At 37.2% G+C, this 8,182-nt stretch overlaps 1 pseudogene; it reads right to left on the reverse strand.

Moving 5' to 3' along the window:
* Positions 1–779: 779 nt before the first annotated feature.
* The window catches only part of LOC125026553, a 13,907-nt pseudogene continuing 6,504 nt past the window's right edge, over positions 780–8,182 (reverse strand).

Consider the following 8,182-nt stretch of genomic DNA (forward strand, 5'->3'; position numbering starts at 1 on the left):
ACACGAAGTCAATACTTGATGAAAAAAAAACAATGTATAATTCGTTTCGCTTGATCTCAATGCCTTTTATCTTGTGCTAAAATCTTACAATAGTTTTCGTTATTATTATTCTCTGAGTCGTCCACATTCGAACAGCCGAGTGAGAAAATACACGTTTGGTTGTTTCAACTCGAGTACTACTAACACTACTAACTGGGTGGTTCTAAATCTGGTTCTAAGCAATTCCAGGAAATCGCATTTGAAAAATATCCCACCACAAAGTCAACGAAAAATAATACTACAGGTGTTGTTACCACTTGTGAGAAGAAAACGAAAGATGAAATGGCTTACGTATTTTCAAAATATTAGATACTAATACACTTATTGGTCATTTATATTCTACCAATCACACTCTTTGTTACAAACTGCCTAGGGTTTTCGACTCATTCATAAAAATTCTATTTACTCTATGTTTACATCGAAGTAGCTGCCAGATGTACAAAATTGGGACCCAGCAAGTGTTTTGAAATATATTTTCGCAGTGTATGTGTTCCCAGAGGGGTAGTGTACTTGATTTGTGTAGTATCATGTATTACTGTCTCACTGAAAATAAATTTTCCATAGAACATTAAGTATATGAGTGTGTTAAGCCTAAGACTCAGAAAGCGATATTACTATTACTTGAATGTTCGAGATGTGGTATAGTATTTTTCCACGAATGGGGAGAGGAAGGATCTTCCATAGTCTTGTAGTTCTCTCCTAGATTTTAAAAATTATGTATGGAATATAAAAACAATGAAAAAGCTAGTATATCTTTAATCATACAAATTACTGACCATAGCACCTATTACGAAAGTTTCTTACAATTCGCAGAGGAAAACAGAATTGGAAAATATCAAATTGGAAAACATATACACCAGTTAAGAAATACAAGGGCAGAAATACTAGTCAATTAAGATGAATTAACATTTCCACTGATCAAAAAAAAAAAAAAAAATAGTGGATTGGTGGGGGTACACACAACTCTAGCTGTTTCAAGCAAGATCATTGCTGATGGTGTCGTTAATCCAGCCTAGATAGGCTCCAACGCGCGTGTAGCCACCTGGAGTATCAGATGAACCGCATTTACTCGATCCAAACGACACAATGCCAACCACGTAGAATCTGCTGGTGTTTACGTCGAAGTAGTTGAGAGGCGACCCGCCGTCACCCTGAAAGCATAGAAGTGATATAATTAACTTAGAGTCATATAAACACACACACACACACACACACACACACACACACACACACACACACACACACACACACACACACACACATATATCAAGGCCTCCCTTTTGGAGGAATAATGAAAAAAAAGCTAAATAAGACGTATGTGTCTGATGTTTTCATGTCCGTATGCAAAGGAAGCTCATTAAATTTTGTACTGAGTAGCTGCCGGCTCATACAGGCCTTGCGTTCCGTTGGAAAATACGGAATACTTTAAACGGTCTGTAACGCTACAGTGACGCTCACACTGACCCACACGAGCTTTTTATTTTAAATCTTGCTTAAACACATTTATTGTGGCTTTTATATATACTAACGTTTTAAAGCTATTTCTTTATCGTTTCATAGATTTTCATTAATAGTCCAGTAGCTAGGCATACGAATCAGGAATCATGCTCTCATGTTTTTTTTCCACATTTAACACCCTTTGTTTGCTGGATATGTAGTCTAATACCAGTCAAGCGGTATCCACTAGGTTTCAATCGATCTTAAAAGTTCATATGGCAGAATTCATCCCGAAAATATTCCTTGGCATTCTACCTTAGCTGTGTTTGTAAACAATGGACGCGTCGTCTGCTAGGCGAAACACCTCTCTATGTTCCCGTTGGGCACTTTGAAGCCCTATGAAGCTAATGTAGAATGCCAAGGAATATTTTTCAGTATGGATTCTACCATATGAACTTTTAGTTCAGTTGATACCTAGTGGGTACTTCCTGACTGGTATATGACTACACATTCAGCGAAGAAAAGGATGTTAAATGTGAAAAACATGAGAACATGGTTCCTGACTTATAAGCCTAGCTGCTGGATCATTATTGTAAAGATAAAAAGACGACTGTTATGAATACTAACATAGATAAAGGGCACATTAAATGTGCTTAAACACAATATTTAAAACCCAAAAGGCTCGTGTGGGTCAAAGTTCACATTTGAGCGTCATCTTAGCGTTCGAGCGTATTTCATTCTTTGTAACGCACAAAAGTATTCCATAATTTCCAACGGAACGCAAATGGTACACCCGTTTTCGGTTGAGAACACCTCTGAGTTTATTTTCATTCTCGTACTACGTACGGCTTGAATGGATTGGGTTAAACCTTATTAGAAACAATGGTTTATCAAATATGGCATCTCACTTATTCATGAAAGCTGTTATGGTGTCTATGTTACTAAAATAACTAAATACACTAGTATTGGTTATAGGTAATCTAATATATTTTTATTGGCGTGTTGTTTTCTTAGAAGCTGTCGGGAGCAGTGAGGCTGTGCCTGAGGCTACCAGGATATGAAATTCCAGTAAATGTCATGTTTAGTACTAAGAATACGAAGGAGTGGGATATAAAGTTAAAGAGAAATAAGAGATGTTTTAAAAAAAAATTGTGTAATACGAAAGGTGTATTGTGCATACACACACACGCGCGCGCGCTCTCGCTCGCTTGCTCGCACTTCTAGTAACGAACAAAGTATTTAAGTATTCGAAAAAATGCTCGTTAGTAAAGCAGAAAAATTTATTTGCTCGACACTGCGCAGCTCTAACCACTAGACTGAAGTGCCGAATGCTCCACGTGGTCAATTTGTTGGCCAAATTTTTAATATTTGGCAAATCATACTCAAGGCCATGCTCACGGGAGTATACCCTTGTGTAGTGAGCAGGCCCGTGGTGCTCAAGTCCACACTAGACGGCCAACCCTGCTGGAAAGGCTTATCAGTGGCATATCGGCTAAACTACTTTCTCTCCCACCAAGTTACACCTAAGCCATTAAGTGGAGGATAACTCGGCTGTCTACCTCTCAAATAAAAACCATGACTGCATAAACAGAGCAACGGCCTCATTCCCTGGAGGCGAAGGAACCTCTGGTTACGGCGGCGATCCGGATCGCTCCGGAGCAGAGGGTGCTAACAATCTCCGGTTAAAGACATGCCGCCCCACGTTGATGAACCTTTGCACATAAAATATAAGGACCATGAAAACTGAATCCGACTTACTAGCATTAATTGAGGAACTCTTTCATTAAATGGGATGTTGAAAGACTGTTAGAAATTAGAAAGTTAGAAGACTAGGCGAAGACAAGAAGATACTAATGGATACCATTGGAGAGGTAAACCCCAGGGTTTAGCGTTTAGAAAAGAATATCGTGGAATTCTATGGTAAAAGCGAAAAAGTGGCTTTGGTAACAATAAAACTAAACAATAGGTAGAACTTTAAAATTGTTCAAGTCTCTGCTCCAACCTGCAGCCACAGTGATGAAAGAATAGAGAGCTTCTATGAAGATGTTAATTTAGCCAACGAGAGAGTAAAAACCCGTTTCACAATAATTATGGGAATTTCAATGCCAAAACAGATAGTGGGGAATCACGGAATAGGCACTACGAATGCGTGGGGACAAATGCCAGTCGATTTTGTAGAGGTTCGATCACTCAATATCATGAATACATTCTTAGAAAAAAGACTAGAGTGGAAGTGGACATGGAAGTCGCTATCTGACATAAAAAATGAAATTGACTTCATAATTCAAAATAGGCGTGATATAATTAAAAATATTGAAGTTATTAATAAACTAAATGTTGGCAGCGACCATAGAATAGTCAGAGACCAAATTAAATTACACCGAAAACCGCAGCCAAATTTTGTTAATTTGAAGACCAGACTTTAACCTTAACATCCAGATATTCACTCAAGATCTCAACAGTAATGGGAGAGTTTTACGGGGATCTATACAACTCAAATGAACAGCCACGGATAAAAGCGAAGCGGCAACTAGAGACGTACCTAACATCACAACGGGAGAAATAAGGGCGCTTACAGCCATTAGGAGAGGGAAAACACCAGGTGAAGCCAATTAGTACAGACCTTATAATAGAAGCAGGAGAAAATGCAACAGTGAAACTACCCAATCTTTTCAACAACAAAAATGCAACAATTATTTTGATACATAAAAAAGGGGATAGAAAGGATCTAAAAAACTACCGACCCATAGGCCTCCTTTCAGTTGCGAACTTTTCACAAAAGTCATCACAACTCGCATCTCTGACAGTCTGGATTCTAACCAGCATAGAGAACAGGTAGACTTCTGCAGTGGATACTCAACAACAGACCACATCCACACACATACACAAATAAGAGAAGAAATAAATATAGGAAACCCCTGAATATGGCATTCATCAATTACGATAAGGCATTTGAATCTGTACAAACACCAGCAGTACTAGAAGCTATTCGAAGATAGGGAGTAAATGAGGTATATTGTAAAATATTGGAAGATATATACGGAAATGGGACAACAGCTATCAAGCTCCACACAGAAACCGATAAAATACTAATTCAAAATAGTGTTAGGGTGATATCACCTCACCAAAACTGTTTACTTATTTCCTTGAGGAAATATTCAAGAAGCTAGAATAAAATGGAAAGGGTATCAAAATAGGAGATGACTACCTAAATAACCTAAGATTTGCAGATGATATTGTCCTCTTCAATGAATCTGTAGATGAAATGCAGTAACTAATAAACAGTCTGAATAGAGAAAGTCTGAAAGTCGGACCTAAGATGAACAAGAAAAAGACTAAGATCATGTTCAACAGTAGAGTTCATTTCGAACAGATACAAGAGATACATGTCCAAGGTGAAGCGCTAGAGGTAGTGAACAAGTAAATATACCTAGGGCAGCTAGTACAGGCAAATACATCTAGCGAAGCTGCGCCTTCAGCAGACACAGTAGCATACTAATAGGGTCCGTGCCATTATGTTTAAAAGGAAAGTATTTAACCATTACGTCCTTCCAGTTATGACCTATGGTTCAGAAACATGGACTTCAACCAAATTACTGGAGAGGAAACTAATAAGTGCCCAGAGAGGGATGGAGAGGTTGATGCTGGGAATTAGCCTAAGAGACCGGATGAGGGCGACGTGGATCAAGGAACAGACTAAAGTGGAAGATATACTTGGGAGCATCAAAAAGAAAAAAATGGCAATGGGCAGGTCATTTATGTCGGAGACAGGACGATAGATAGACAAAGAAAGTAACAGACTGGACTATAGATAACATAAAGAGGCCAAGGGCCAGACCAATGACAAGTTGGCGTGACGAAATAACGAAATTTGGGGACCAAGACAGGATACAAAAAACGCAAGACAAAGTTAGAAAAGATTGGGAGAGGCCTATGTCCTGCAGTGATTGATTCAGGATGATGATGATTTTCAAGTTCATTTTTCAGTGCTTTATTGGTCTTGAATACTTTTAATAATAAAAACATAACAATATAAATATTTGGTATAACAATATGTAATATAATGCGCATATATATATATATATATATATATATATATATATATATGTATATATATATATATATATATATATATATATATATATATGCGCATATCTACCTAGGACATAGTGATGGCTACTCTAAACGATAGAGTGATCCAGTTTTGTATATGAAAAATAAAATAACATTTTCTGCGCAATGCTTCAATGATTTCACGATTTTTATCTGAAGCTCCATTCAATCTGTAATACGAGAATGTAAACAAACACAGTGCCAATTCTACTGTTAACCGAACATGGGGTGTACCAGGTTCAAGTGCAGGTTATATGTTTTCCTTATTCATTTATTTACTTAAAAAAGTATAAAGAATTATTTACACGCTATGAATACAAACAAATACTCGACTCACCAAGCATGCATCGTTGCCACTCCCCGCGCATATGATAGAATCCGTGATTCGATCGCTATTGTGATACTTTTGTCTGCATGTAGCCAAGTCAACCACCGGAACCACTGCGGCCACAGGGCACTTCAGATGATTTGCCATCTGGTAATTATGGTGGAGAAAGTAATATATACATACATATCTATATGATATGTGTGTGTGTGTGTGTGTGTGTGTGTGTGTGTGTGTGTGTGTGTGTGTGTGTGTGCGCGTGTGTGTATGCTAGTATATTCATATGAATATATGTATTCAAGAATAAAAATTCACCCTTATCTACTGATTTCACTTGATATCAATTTCGAAAAAAAAAAAAAATTGCATATATAAATAAGATTGAAGGTTTGAGTTATCGATCTGTTTACCTACAAAGATGTATGTATATGTATATATGTATGTATGAACTAAATAATGAATATATATGAAGTTACATATGTAAATTTCAAAGAGTTTACCCGAAGTGTGGCCATAACCAACGACGGCGAGATGTTGGTTTACAAAGTCCTCATCTTCGTAGTTGAAAGGAAGGCAGGCTGGCCGTATGAAATCTGGCGGAAATCAGAATATTAGAATGCATCCACACATAAAAGATACACGCACACACATACGTACACACGAAAACACACACACACACACAAATAAATACATACATATACATATTGATACATTCACTTGCATATCAAAACACACAAACATAAAATGACTAAATCGCTTTACTCAACAGAAAAAATGAGGCTCACCATTAAACTCGACAAATGAATCCAGAGTGATGATGGCGATGTCTCTATTAAAGTCATACCCAGCTTCCTTATAACTCGAGAAGCCAAGCTCAACGTAATTCGATTCGTTCTTGACATTCAAGTCGTACTCACCAAGGCGGGCGTATTTCCTGTTATTTAGATTAGAATTTACTATATGTATATATATATATATATATATATATATATGTGTGTGTGTGTGTGTGGGTGTGTGTGTGTGTGTGTGTGTGTGTGTGTGTGTGTGTGTGTGTGTGTGTGTGTGTGTGTGCGTGTGTGTGTGTGTGTGTGTGTGTGTGTGTGTGTGTGTGTGTGTGTGTGTGTGTGTGTGTGTGTGTGTGTGTGTGTGTGTACATATATACATTTATATATACATATATATATATATATATGTATATATACACACATATATATATATGTATATATACATATATATACATACGTACATACACACGCATATAGATATACAGTATATATTAATTATTGTAATTTATGATCAGATGAAAAAAAACTAAAATCAACACAAAAACTATACCCAGAAAGCAGAAAATTAAGTTAATATTAAATTATACAATGTAAAAGTGAATACTCCATTTGTAAAGGTAAATAACTACATACTTTCCGAAAGGACAATTTTGCAGGGAAGTGACTGTCCTGATAGTCGGTTGTAAATTGTAAATTTTAAAGACTAAACATTGCTATTAAGTCTAGTGAAACCTGTCTTGGGGTTTACTGCCACGGAGCTCAAGTTTAGTTAGCGGCAATTGTTCCGGAGTTATTGTTTGTTAAATGAGCAAAGTTAGCCGTGAAAGTACGTTTGTTTTTTGTTATAGGTTACAGGTCCTTGCTGAATCAAAAGTGTTGGCTTGGTATCATCCTGATGTGTTTATTCACTGGTTATTCACATACATAAATTTGAGAAACACGCATTACCAATAATAAATAAAGAGTTTAGTGTGCTTAATGCAAAGTCAGGGAGCCCATCCACAATGACTTCTGCACAGTACTCTGCATAATCCAATGCCTCTCACACATTTCACAGTACTAATTCCACCCGGAAAGTTTCATAGAGTATGACACCTGTAACTAGTAAGTTGCCCGACTTGAAATAAGCACAGTATGAGACTCTTCCTCACATAAGGTCCTTAAAGACAGCAAATAGAGTGTCAATGCTTCGTTGATGACAGCACAATTTCCACAGGTTCTGCTGCTGGGTTGATGTAACAGTGTGTGTGTGTGAAGTAATGCTGGCAGGGTTTATGTTTGTAAGAAAAATCACATTGCATCAATTTGACTAACTTCAAGTGATCTCGACATGGGTGAATTCGAAGTTAAAAATGGGCCAATATCACTTAAGGGGAAATCATAACTGCCAAGAAGGGCCTTGGAGCCATGGTGCATAATACCCGCAACCTTAAAAACTGAGACTCTGAACTTCTTTTAAAAAATCGTAGGAACTTCAGTATGC

This window comes from Penaeus chinensis, chromosome 6 (assembly GCF_019202785.1).
Source record: "Penaeus chinensis breed Huanghai No. 1 chromosome 6, ASM1920278v2, whole genome shotgun sequence".
Classification (NCBI taxonomy): domain Eukaryota; kingdom Metazoa; phylum Arthropoda; class Malacostraca; order Decapoda; family Penaeidae; genus Penaeus; species Penaeus chinensis.